This window comes from Pinus tabuliformis, chromosome 8 (assembly GCF_031772625.1).
Source record: "Pinus tabuliformis cultivar Carrire ecotype Pingquan chromosome 8, CPIR1, whole genome shotgun sequence".
Lineage (NCBI taxonomy): Eukaryota > Viridiplantae > Streptophyta > Pinopsida > Pinales > Pinaceae > Pinus > Pinus tabuliformis.
The window spans coordinates 1,084,260,859-1,084,274,426 of NC_142294.1; the positions used below are offsets into that span (position 1 = coordinate 1,084,260,859).

At 36.0% G+C, this 13,568-nt stretch overlaps 2 pseudogenes across 1 annotated transcript; both read left to right on the forward strand.

The window, feature by feature from the left end:
• The first annotated feature begins 894 nt into the window (after window positions 1-894).
• On the forward strand, window positions 895-2,761 carry LOC149239097 (GDSL esterase/lipase At1g74460-like; annotated as a pseudogene). The gene is made up of 5 exons (XR_016245957.1): window positions 895-1,218; window positions 1,262-1,320; window positions 1,480-1,719; window positions 2,054-2,303; window positions 2,411-2,761. The product of XR_016245957.1 is annotated as a GDSL esterase/lipase At1g74460-like (transcript).
• A 7,765-nt stretch (window positions 2,762-10,526) lies between these two features.
• Window positions 10,527-13,220, forward strand: LOC149239098 (GDSL esterase/lipase At1g74460-like; annotated as a pseudogene).
• The last annotated feature ends 348 nt before the right edge of the window (window positions 13,221-13,568 follow it).

Genomic DNA, 13,568 nt, shown 5'->3' on the forward strand with positions numbered 1-13,568 from the left:
CCTTATAAAGAATAATTAATATCAAATATTTATTAAAAATAATATAATTTAAAAAAATAAACCTACCCCTCTGCATAATCCATAACATAATTATTGATGACTTGCAAATTAAGCAAACATATTAATGGAGAAAACAGATTCAAAAATTAGGCTCTATCGACAAATTAGATATATTGAACATAACAACGACATGAAAAAACGTAATAACTAATAAAATATAGTGTATAAATATTAATTAAACACATTTATATATTACAAAATCAATAATATCATGTAATTTGATATACAAATAAGATGAAAATAACGTAATAACTAATAAAATAAAGTATATAAATATTAATTAAACACATTTACATATTACAAAGTCAATAATATCATGTAATTTGATATACAAATATATCCCCATATATAGACTGAGTTTCAGAGTTGTTTTTTAAAATTGTTATATATAGAACATAACTGCCAAAAAGATTTTGTTTCACCAACCAATTTTGTTACGTTTCACCGTAAAATATCAGGGCAAAGGTGATTGCACCATCAAGCTGGAAGAACGATGGCCTTGTTGCTTTGGCGATGATTGTTAGGGAAAGAGTTGCGAGCGATGGTATCCATGAACATACATTTCCAAAAACCATAATCCACGAAACCCATTCAGCTAATCTACCCACGAGTTTCAGAGTTGTTAGTTGGAGGTTTCGCTCTTCAACGGTCTGGTGTATCCACCAATTCTACCGTCATAATCTTTGGTTTTTAGATTTCCTCGTTCAATTTTCTTCCATTACTTGTCATATTTGTCCTTGACTCTATGTATTGGACAACAATACCAAAATTATTGTTTTGTACTATAAATACCGGGGGCTGGGAGATTTACTTCAAACAGAGCAACAGCTGCAGTAGAGCACTTCGTGTCTAAGGGAACAATGGAGAGAATTGGGATCGAGGAGCTAAGTGCATGTTTCATGGCAATTATGATGGTGACGACGTTATACGTTGGCGCAAGCGCAGCAGAAACAGAGATAAAGCCTGTATCCTTTATATTTGGAGACTCTTTGTCAGATGTTGCAAACAACAATCACCTGCAGAGGAGTCTAGCGAAGTCCAATTATCCATGGTATGGAATTGACTTCGGTAACGGATTGCCCACAGGAAGATACACCAATGGCCGAACCATTTGTGATATAGTTGGTGTTTTTTACTTCCCCCTTCCACAATTCAATTGTTTCTTCTTTGAATAATTATTTGTATATTGGGCATTTTCTAGGTATTGATGGATTGGGTGTTGCTAATTTTGCAGCTGAGAAAACAGGTTTGCCAATCCCAGCGCCGATCCTGGGAACGTCGTGTTGAAACTAGGTAGGTGGAGGCGGCATTCTTAACGAAAGAGGATCTCTTTTTGTAATAACTATTCCATACCCACTTCTCTGGTTTTCTTTTTTGTTAATTTTCTTTTTTTCCCATGCTAACTGTATACCCATTTAGATTCAACGACTGTGGCTGTGGAAGCAAATAGAGATGTTTCAAGGCACCAAGATGATCATTGCCAATAAAACCGGGTAAGAAAAAGCGGAGAAATTCTTTAATGAATCCATTTATTTAATGTCCATTGGAAGCAACGACTACATCAACAATTTTTTGCTCCCCGTCCAGGCTGATTCCTGGCAATTTGCTCCCGATGATTTCATAAATTATCTTATTTCCACGTTACGCCAACAACTCACGGTGAGTGTTTCTCAACTATAAATTTGACTATCATAATTTATTGTTTTTTGTCAAGTGATCTGTGATTTTTCAAATTTGATTTGTGGATCGAAGAGCATTTCATGTGTCAAAATCAACTAAAGGACATCTGATTTATCAAAATCAACCTAACATAAACCACACCCACTCTAATCTAACTTTTTACACCAGTTTCTTGCCTGAGGCACAACTACCCCTGGGAAATTTGATTGAATGACCTTATTATAAAAAGGCCCATCCTCAACAGGTTAGGCTAATAAAACTTCATAGTAAAGGTATGGTTAATAATTAATCTTTTATATATAAAATGGTGCAGACACTGCATCAATTAGGCGTACGCAAGTTGCTCTTCACAGGATTGGGACCTCTGGGTTGCATTCCACTGCAGCGGGTACTGACAACAGATGGTAGTTGCCAACAGAATCTCAACGAGTATGCCGTCAAGTTTAATGCTGCCACTGGAAACCTCATCGCAGATCTAAATTCAAAACTGCCAGGAGCTCGCTTTGTCTTTGCCGATGGTTACACTTTCTTCACCAAACTTATAGAAAATCCCCAAGCTTATGGTGAGGATTCAATACATTTAACGCTATCATCAAATTATAGTATGTTTCATGCGTTTATTTTGGATTGGTGATTTGGGTTTTTTATTAACGAGAATTTACGTCTGCAGGGTTCGAAAATGGTGATACTCCTTGCTGCAGTTTTGGAAGATACCGGCCCACATTAAGTTGCGTGGCTGCTGCAAAGCTGTGTCCAGACACAACGAAATATTTGTTTTGGGATGAATACCATCCTAGTGATGCTGCCAATTTAGTTATTGCACAGAGTCTGATTTCTGCTATTCAAATGAATCATGGGAATTCTGCTCATTCACCATCTCCATCGCCATTTCGATCTCCATCTCTTTCTCCATCAGCATTTTGAAAATAAATTTGTCTACATCTTCATTTTTGAGAGTACATGAATTTGTGTTGGTCTGCTACATATAGATGCAGGTTACAAAGATCGCAGCTGCCCTCTAGACCCCCTTGTAGCGCAAATATTACGGGTGGCGTTGCCGCCACATTACGAATTGGGGTCCAATGCGGTGATACCTCTGAATAAAGAAGATAATCAGGCTCCACACCCAACACAATATGCAGTCCACAATCAAATGCTAGACAAAGCACACAACAAAAAGCATCATTTAAGAACTACACTCTATAACAAAGCTTCAAATTTAATTATTGTTGAGCCCATGCAGTTCTAATGTTGAACCATGCACTGATATTACCATGTAATTAAACTTTAACTCGTTATCATACTACATAGAGTCCCAACCTTTATCTCCAAAGATCCAGTATAGAAACTTCACTTTGATACCACTCTATAACACTCCTCTCCTTAGACTTCCCCAAGACCTAGTGGGAGGAGTTACTTTAATCTAACCTAACCTCCATAGTTTCTTCATGGAAATGGGGTTACAAAATTTCCTTGCTCCCCAAAGTTAGAAAAATCAAATTTTGGACAACACCGGTCCATCCATCTTGCCAAGAGATTTTCGATGATATAAATTTTACCTTGATCTAAACCCTAGATGAAAGGATATGCCATTTTAAAGTATCACCATTTAAACTCTGCCACATAGGCAAGACTTGCCACATGGATCCGACGTGGCACCTACGTGACAACACCACCTCACTCAGGTGGTACCACATCCCTCAAGTGGTACGACATCACTCCCACGCACTAAAAATGACATAAATTAGCCTTAATCACTATCTAACACGTCACATCACCCATGGGCCCACAATTCCATGCCCATTTCCCACTGAGTGAATCGTGTTAGTTCTTCATTATGGATTTTCAGAATTCTAATCTTTTCTTGAACTCACACTTATAAAAAGTTATAGACCCTTGGAACTTCGCACTAGTTCTTATCGACGCACACCCTTAGACTAGCCCATATATGGGTTGTCCATCCTTTTACTCTCACTCTAGTCTAGGATTTCCTAGACCTCTAGACTAGTCTGATTTAAATTCGGCCTGCACCACCTTTAGTGGTAAGAGCACCACCCCAGACTTCTATCCAACCTTACCTATGATGGAGTCTGACCTAAACTCTGCATAACATTAACCTCAAAGGGCCCCACAACATATATACCTTTTCCAGTGCAAGTAACCTCATTACAGGCTAAGTTTGACCCATCTGAAGTGTAGACCCTCAATGTTGTATCACACACCGTTCCTCTTGAAATCCCAAACTTGTTCGGACTAGCCTAAGTTTGAAATCCAAATACAAGTGATTTATTCATTAACATGCTAGAGTGATTCTTTGGGTTTTCTTCGAGTGCTCCATGGATTTAACTAGGGATTCTTCCTGAATTAAAGTGTTACTCATAACAATATATTATATATTAATAATACCTTCAATTAGATGATAAGTATGCAGGAATGGAAGCCCCAGTACACACTAGTCTTATGATCATAAAACATAGCCAAAATAAGAGTAATAAGACTATCAACATGCCTATGCCCTGACATAGGTATTATCGAGCGCATCACTGAGACTTAACTGTAAGTCTTGATATGAAAACACCCCCTCAATCACATAATGAACTCAACAAGCATCATCAGAACCATTGATGTTACATGCCATACGAGTATTTCTCAAATACTTACACCAATCCATAATAACAAGTAACCACATGTGATAAACATAACATATCAACAATGAATATCACACACAATGACAACAACAAAACCCAACCAATAAATTAATATGTTATGTAATTTACCCATGTACTCAAGAAAACACCAACAATCTTAGGGATTTGAAAATCCTCCTCAAAACATGAGAACAAGCACACTTATATCTTATTGAAAAAAAACCAAGAATAATAAAATTCCTCCATGAGTATTGCTGATACATTCATTTCCATTTACAACAATATTACAAATTTTGTCTAATAAGAACACACTGAAAATACAAATAAGCAACTTATCTTATGAAGTGAATGAATGGAAACCGAGGAACGGACTTCCACTCTCCACCCAACCATAGGTCAACTTCATTGCAATATTTCTTTTAGTTTACCACCCGAGAGTTGCATTTAGAGTCTAAGGAGTAAGTGCTCAACGGAATTAAAAACCATTGCCAATTAATTGATCACACAAGAGTCCAGAGACCACCCCATCTTCACTTAATTAATTTAGGACTATATCATTCAATGCCTCCACTAGTTCACCTAGGAATCCAGAGCACACTTATGTCTATCCCATAGATATAAAAAGCACACAGAGTTTACCCTTTTCCAACCAAGGATCCAAAGTAGACTTGAGTTTCCACTTGCTCAACCCGGTAGGACTCCAGAACACACAATGTCTCAACCTTGTTTCTTTCTTCAACCATGCTTCTCAGCGTGCTCGTGATCTAGTTCCAACACATGTTCCAACATTATTCCTTTGATTTTTCAAGTTTTCTTGCATTTCCCTATATGTCTAACATGACATATGGCACCCAAAGAACACTACTCGTATCTGTGATTATAGAGATGTTAACCATGCTTGTTTTGTTTGTTTGTTTTTTTGGGTGTGGGTAGCTCTTCACATATCATAGTGTCATCTCTCAGCTCATGCGAATTACCATCTCCGGTGAATATCCTGTTGAAGAATCTAGGGCAAATGTAGTTAATGAGATTCTTATTATCATGATAACTATTTGTGAGGTATTTAATTTTTGTTTATTAGCATATTATTTTACATTAGAGTGTGTCTTCTTTAGTTCATATAAGAGCTACCAAAACAAAGAGACAAGAACATAAGATGTTGGCTTTCTGCCAAGGCCAAAACCTTTCCCTCTTGGAGAGGAAAACCCGACAAAATTATTCTTATAGAGATTCCAATTGACGAATACCAAGACCATGACCCTTGACCTGTTATGCCACTCCAAGACCAACACACCAATCCTCTTCTTTGTCACTCCTGAGATCATCAACATTGTTGCACCATTGAGGGCATCACTACCGCACCACAGAGATATTTAGTTTTGTTGCACCATGACTAATTCTTCCTCGAGAGCTTCATCGATGCTACACCATGACTACTCCTTCATCGAGATATTCATTCATAGGTGTGTCTGTGTGTGTGTGTGTGTGTGTGTGTATATATATATATATATATATATATATGATAGTTGTACCGATGTCTTCATCATGATCCTGATTCCATGTCTTCATTAATGCACTTAAATCTTCATTATGACCTTGTCTTCATTAGGTTTATTACCGAGACCATGGTTGTCATTATGCTGAGATCTTGACGGCGTTTAGTATGTTAAGAATGCATTACTTATGAGATCACAATTGTGTCGAGATAGTGAGTGTATCTTCTACATCCAATATGTCAAGAAAGTGATTGGCACTGTGGTTTTTATTATCCCATCTATATTGAGACAATGACTGCATTCTTGCACCAATATCACCATCATAGTTAGGCCATGATTGTCACCATTGAGAAGGATGAGACTGTAATCTGCTCACTGAAATTATCCAAGAGATAGTGTCCTCCTGTAATGCGGATTAGATCCATGTACCCATTCTAGTGAATCCGAGTTACTTATCTCAAATGTTTGCACTCCTGTACTTGTCCGAGATTACAGAGGATCCGAGATTCTATCTTGTACAAAGATCAGTAGGGTTGTATAATAGTTATGTCTCCATAATAAGCCGAAGTGATAGTGAATCGTTGTGTAATTTTATTTGAGCCGACATGATTTCTCTTTATATCGTTTTGTTGGCTGACTTGTTCAAGAGGATTTTGCTTGTCTTGGAGGGTCGATCTAGACACTAGGTTGACACATATACATTAAATATATGTTCAAGAAGATCTCTTTAACATTTTCTTTGACTGTTTGACTTTCCTATAGCACTTCAACATGTGCTGGAACTATGTAATGAGCAAGAAACTCATTTTATATTTTACAAAAATAATATTTCTTTTCTTTTACAAGTACAAAGATCAAAATTACATTTATGAAGACCAAGCCTAGTTACATTTTCTTCAACATATCCTCCTTCTTCCTTTCTCGTCGACTCTTTTTTCTCCATCAACCCCCTCACGACCATTGCATGTTGATGACACCATGCAAATCATGAGAAAAGACAGAGGGGGTATGGGTTTGTCCTCCATTTAGGAAGCCCATACTCCACCTCCCTGCTTGTCATGTAGACCATTAAAACGCAGTGGGAAGGCTGGTGGCCATTAATGAACAACCTTGTCTTAACCAATTTCCCAAGCAAATCCTCCTCAAAACTTTTGAATCTGTGTCCACTCCTCTCATCAAGTCATTATGTTTGCATTTACACAATATTTACATGAATTACAATGCATAAAGATAATTATAAGAGGGATTAACAAAAAGGGTTGTCACAAAAACACTTTGTAAAAAGTAAAGATTCTTTGAGGTTCGTTTGAAAAGATTGAAATGGAGGTGGTAATTTTTTAACAGAGAGATATTTTTTTTAGTGCCAATAGCTTCAATACATAATAAAAGACTTGCAAAATCATTGTAAAGAAAAGGATATTTTTTTTTTGGCAATAATCAAAAGATGGCATTTCCTCATCTAAAATGGAATATCATATCAATGTAATTATACAAGATAAATACGAAGGTTTAATATATTTTGTGTTAGTGTTATTTTGATGTTTGCAATACTACAATTCTAAAAGTCAAGACATTTTAACCACTCGCTTAGTGTGCATGATTGATAGTACCTGACACTCGAAGGTGACATAAAAATGAAGCAAACCTAAGATAAAAGAATTAATGCAAGTGAGCGATTACAAGTGAGTGTGATAAATATGTCGAGGAAATTGTTTCCAATATGCCTGTCAAGAATAAAAGGATTTGCAAGAGTATAACCATGAACTTCAAATCAAATTAAAGCAATTGAGTGGGACTTACAATAGAAATAAAACATCATTGATCACATAGTTGATATACTACAGTTGGAAAATGATATTTGAAGTGATCAAGGTATGAAGGAACGATTCATTGATTGATGCACTTTAAATAAAGTGAAGAGAAAAGTAATATTAACTTGATGATATGCTAGATGCAACATCTACAACTTAGATAGATTCAATTTGTGATAGAGGACCTCATACAGAAAGCTAATGCAATTTGTGATATAGATGAACTCATCGAAAATATTGATGCAAGTTGTGACATAGAGGAGTTATTAGAGAATATTGATATAACAAATGATACAAAGTATCTTATGCAAAAGTATATTGCAACATGTGAAATAGATGAAATCTTGCAAATGGTTTATGCTAATTGTGATACAAAAGACCTAACGGAGTTATAAAAAAAGAATGAAAATGAATCACAATCACACAATGATTGCACTAATAATAGAAAAAGAAAATGTGAAGACGCGGAAGAACAACATCAAGAGCTTCCCAAATGTTTCTTACACCTTGGAAAGAGATACCATTCAACATAAGTTGACATGGTTTGGGGTATGATGAAGGAAACAACTTGCATATTATGGATTACTCCAAGCCGGTTAAGTTTGTAAGCACAAGATTTATTGAAGATGCCTAAAATCTTGAAAATAAAAGCCAACATTGTTAAAGAGTTGGTCACACTGAGAGTTAGTGTTTTGATCTCCATTCTTGCCTTCATTGTGGGAAGACAAATCACTAATCAAATAAATATCAAAAGAAGAATCTTATTAAGAAGATAGATAATTATGAATGAATAAATTGTTGGAGATGGAATCCATAGGTGAAGCAACTACATCAGTCTTACCACCTTGTCAATAGATAGGTAAAGACACAAAAAAAAGAAGCAATGGAAAAGATAACAAGCTATTAAACAATTATTCCAAATGATTTTGGACATGATCTAAATCCAATTCTAGGTGTCCTCTAAATTCAAGGATGGTACTCTCCACACCTCAAAGGGGGGAGAGAAATGAAAAAATAAACTCTCCTACACCTTTAAAATGGGGAGTAAATTGATGAAACAATGAAGGTTAGTGGACAACAAAAAACCACTGGATTATTCAAAGTAGATTGGTTATTGGTCATCTAAAATCCATCACATTGTTCAAAATAGATTGGTTAGTGGTCATCCAATACCCACCACATTATTCAAAGTAGATTGGTTCGTGGTCATCTAAAAATGACTACATTATTCAAAGCGGATTTACAGCTTGGACCAAACACTCTATGGTGTTCATGTACTACTTCGGTTCTACATAACATGCTAGCTTCTTCACCATACCTTGACATCATTGACTCCATCTATATTCTCTCATCCATGTATCTACATAACCTCTCTCTCACTTTATCTCTAGCCCTTGTTAATCCATATCTTGACTTGGCCTTCTAACGTCATTTGCACTTGCTGGAATCACACTTTGAGTCCAAACCTAATGCTCCCCTTCTGCCACTTCATTGCAATGAGCATCTCAATCTGGTTTTTGTCTACATCGACTTTAATCCTTTCCTCTGCATCTGCTTGCTAAAACAATGATTCCAAATCATCTCAGGTTGGGTCATCCATGCATTGCTTTTGGCTTTGTAGCATGACCAAAAAGTACATTTTTTTCTTCACCGTATAGCAGTTTCTCATTTTTGGCCCTTAGTTTTTCTTTGATGCGAGCGGTTATTAAAAAAAAAGAGAAATAAATACATGAAAACACATCATAAAAATAACATACAAACACCATAATTTAACAAAAAAAACTCTTATTGGAAAAACAACTTTGAATAAAAAATATACAATTCCTAACCTAAAAGCATCTTACAACGATTTGTTGCATAACATAAAAATACTATAAACAAAACCATAAATTACCAAAACTAAATTAATTTTATAACTAAATAAAATTCACTCGAACTACCTACCAACACATTTAGAACTTTCAATAAACTTATCTTAATTTTTATTTATTTATTTTTATTTTTTATAAAATAAATAAATTTCTCATATTCCAACTCACTTCATATCAAATATCCATCCATATGTATATCAGAGTTTCCTAACCATGTCTTAAATAAAAAGTTTTTTAAATGTTTAATCTAAAAATGAACTACATTAAATGGTCATCCAAACTAATGATGTAATTAAAAATTAACTACATTAAATGATAGACCAAACAACTAATAATATAATTAAACTGAAAGACACTCTCATAAACCATATGAATGACAAAAATTATTAAAAAAAAAAAAAAAAAAAAAAAATCAGAGTTGCTACCAAAACAGAGTTGAAGATATCGCCAATCCTTCAATGCACACGTCTCTTATTTTTAGTAAGTGCAACCAACCCTGCGTCTGCAACAATCCCTTCCATGTTTATAATGGCTTGCGAGAAACTACGAAACCCCACATACCCAAAATAAAACGTACTTCCATGTTTATAATTTACTTGTAACAAACTACGAAACCCTATATATCAAAAAACAGAGGCCAACAGTCCTCAACAACATTACATATTATCTGTGATCGCCACACATCTGATGTAGAACTGCTAACCGTGAATTTCAGTTTTAGGGAGTGAATAACTCGCTCTCGAACAGTCCGGTGTATCTACCCACTCTACCACTCAACAATGGATGATTTTAGTATTTACTGGTTCATCACTTCTCATATTTTCCCCTTATGTGCCGAACTACAATACCAAAATTATTCGCTTATATTATAAATACTGGGGACCGCGGGATCCCGTTGGGGCAGAGCATTAGGTGTCTCCGAGAACAATTGGAGCAGAGCACTTTGTGTATTAAAAAACAATGCATAGGTTTGGGCCTGAGACACCCATTGCAGGTTTCATGGCGATCTTGATGGTGGTGGCGTTATACGTTGGGGCAGGTGCAGCAGAAAGAGAGATAAAGCCTGTATCCTTTATTTTCGGGGATACTTTGTCAGATGTTGCAAATAACAATCACCTGCAGAGGAGTCTGGCGAAGGCCAATTATCCATGGTATGGCATTGACTATGCCAAGGGAACAGCTACTGGCAGATATAGTTGGTATTTCTTATTTCCCTCTTTGAGAATTCAACTGGTTTACCCGGGAATATAAATACAATTTGTATAGGGGAATTATAGTTGGTATTTCTTATTTCCCTCTTTCAGAATTCAACTGGTTTGCCCGCGAATATAAATACAATTTGTACAGGGGAATGTGTATAGAGGTATTTTTGCTGAATTTATTTTGATTATAGATTTTGGAAATATTTTGGATTTTTTTTATCTTGCAATGAAAAATCCTTCTCATTTATATTAATAAAAATCAAAATCAATAGTATATTTACATAGTATTTCATATTTTTTATAAAAATTTTCTAGTGTCATCTTATACTGTTTTTATTTCTACTATTCTTCCTATGATTCTTATCATCAGTATATTCTATAAACTCTGATTCTTTCAACTACTGTCTAAAAAAATAAAACTATCTATCTCATATCAATAAGACAGCAGGGATCTCCTCTATCAATTTTCCTGTTGTTACTTACATTTTTTCAAAAAGAACCAGAGTCTATCAAAACATAAAGCTCTATGAAAGAACCAGAGTCTATCAAAACATAAAGCTCTATGAAAAGTTTATGCTGCCAGCATTTGTCATGGCTTCTTGTTCCTACGCAGAGAAGAAAAACTTATTTGGTTCTTTATCTATTCCTCTCTTAGATAGTAAATCTGCTGTTCAGTTTTTCGCCCTGTAAATGTGATCGAAATTGATATGATGATAGATACTTACAAACTTCCTGATGCCTTTCATCAAATTGTTTAATATGAGAAAATTGAAACTATTGTATCTTTTCACCCAGTCAATGATTCTCTTTGCAGCTCCATAAATCTGAATGTGTTCCATACTTAATTATTTTGCCTGAATCACTACTCCCCACATAGCTATGACCTCTGCTTTACTGTTCGTGCTCTGTCCCCTTGCCACTATTAACAATTACTAAGATCTTAGAATTTACTATCAATAAATAGGTTAAACCTTCAGATATCTTTATATGGATGACCAATTCTGAAAATATTCCAAAATTTAATAGTAATAATTCCAAAATCTGCAATCGACCTCAATTCAGCAACCTCACCTTCCCTAATTGTTTAATTTCAAAATATTCCCAAATCTACCATAGACATAAAGATGCTGGTTATTTTCAAGAGGAGTTGTCTACTGAGGTGGAGGAATTGCCCGGATGGCCAAAAATCATCGCTGGAATCTAGGGAAAAAAAATTTAAAAATCTTGTAGAGATACTCTTTGAATCATGTTTTTGATGGTGGAAATGGATTCAACAGCATCAAAAACATCTAAGACACCTAAAATTTTGAAATTTAACAACTATAACTTGGATTAACAAAAATCTTTGCCAAATTTTCTTTAAATATGACCGAAATTTTCATAACTCTCGGACAACTCGTCCCCCTCGTTAGACTACGCGTTTTCAAGATATTCATGAATTGGGTGTTGCTAATTTTGTAGCTGGGAAAACACGTTTGCCAATCCCGGCGGCGTACCTGGATCCATCCACTGATGAGAACACTGTTGAAACGAGGTGTCAACTATGCTTCGGGTGGAGGCGGCATTCTTAACGAAACAGGATCTCTTTTTCTAATAACTTCTCTGCGAGTGGTCAAATGGTCGTCTTATTTTTTTAAAGTTAATTTCATTATCTGACCTGCTAACTGAATGCCACGTGTAGATACAGCGACTGTGTATGTGGAGGCAAATAGAGATGTTTCTAAGGCACTAAGATTACTGTCGCCAAGAAAATCGGGCATGAGCCGGCAGAGAAATTCTTTAATGGATCCATCTATTTAATAGGCATCGGAAGCAATAATTACATTAATAATTATTTGATTCCCGCCCTGGGTGATTCTTGGGAATACAGTCCGGATGATTTCATTGATTATCTTGTCAACAGATGACAACAGATGGTAGTTGCCAACAGAATCTCAACGAATATGCCGTCAAGTTTAACGCTGCTGTGAAAAACCTCATCGCTGATCTAAATTCAAAACTGCCAGCAGCTGGCTTTATCTTTACAGATGGTTACGATTTCTTTATGAAGCTCATAGAGAATCCCCAAGCTTATGGTGAGAGTCAAAAACCTTTAATACGTAGCAATTTGCTATTCAAATAACATGTTTCATGAGGTTGGTTTTGGATTGGGGAGTGAGTGTATTAACGAGACTTTATGGATGCAGGGTTTGATAATTCTGATACTCCTTGCTGCAGTATTGGAGGATACCGGCCCACATTAACATGCGTGTCTGCTGCAAAGCTGTGTCCAGACAGAAACAGATATTTGTTCTGGGATGAATATCATCCTACTGACGCTGCAAATGTATTGATTACAGAGAATCTTCTGTCTACCGTAATTTTTTTCTCTGCCAATTCTACTCACTCACTTGCACCATCTCCATCTCCATCGCCATCGCTATCGCTATCTCCGTCTCCGTCTCCATCTTGACAGTACATTTGTCTCCGTTTTATTCATACAGATATATATATTACAAAAACTGGCACGGGCTACCCATGCCAGAGGAAAGTGTTAGTTAACTTAGTTTGTATTATTGACTTACAGTCAAACTTTCAGCTTCTAATTATAGAATTTTAGTACTATTGTTTTCTGGCAAACGGGGGGCTTCTGGCAAACGGGGCCGCCACTCTTCCCACGTCATCAAGTCATCAATGTCAGTGGGCGAAAATCGGTGAGTGTGGGTGAAAAATAAATGACCCACTGTTCCCACGTCATCAAGTCATCAATGTCAGTGGGCGAAAATTGGTGAGTGTTGGTGAAAAATAAATGAGAGCCTAG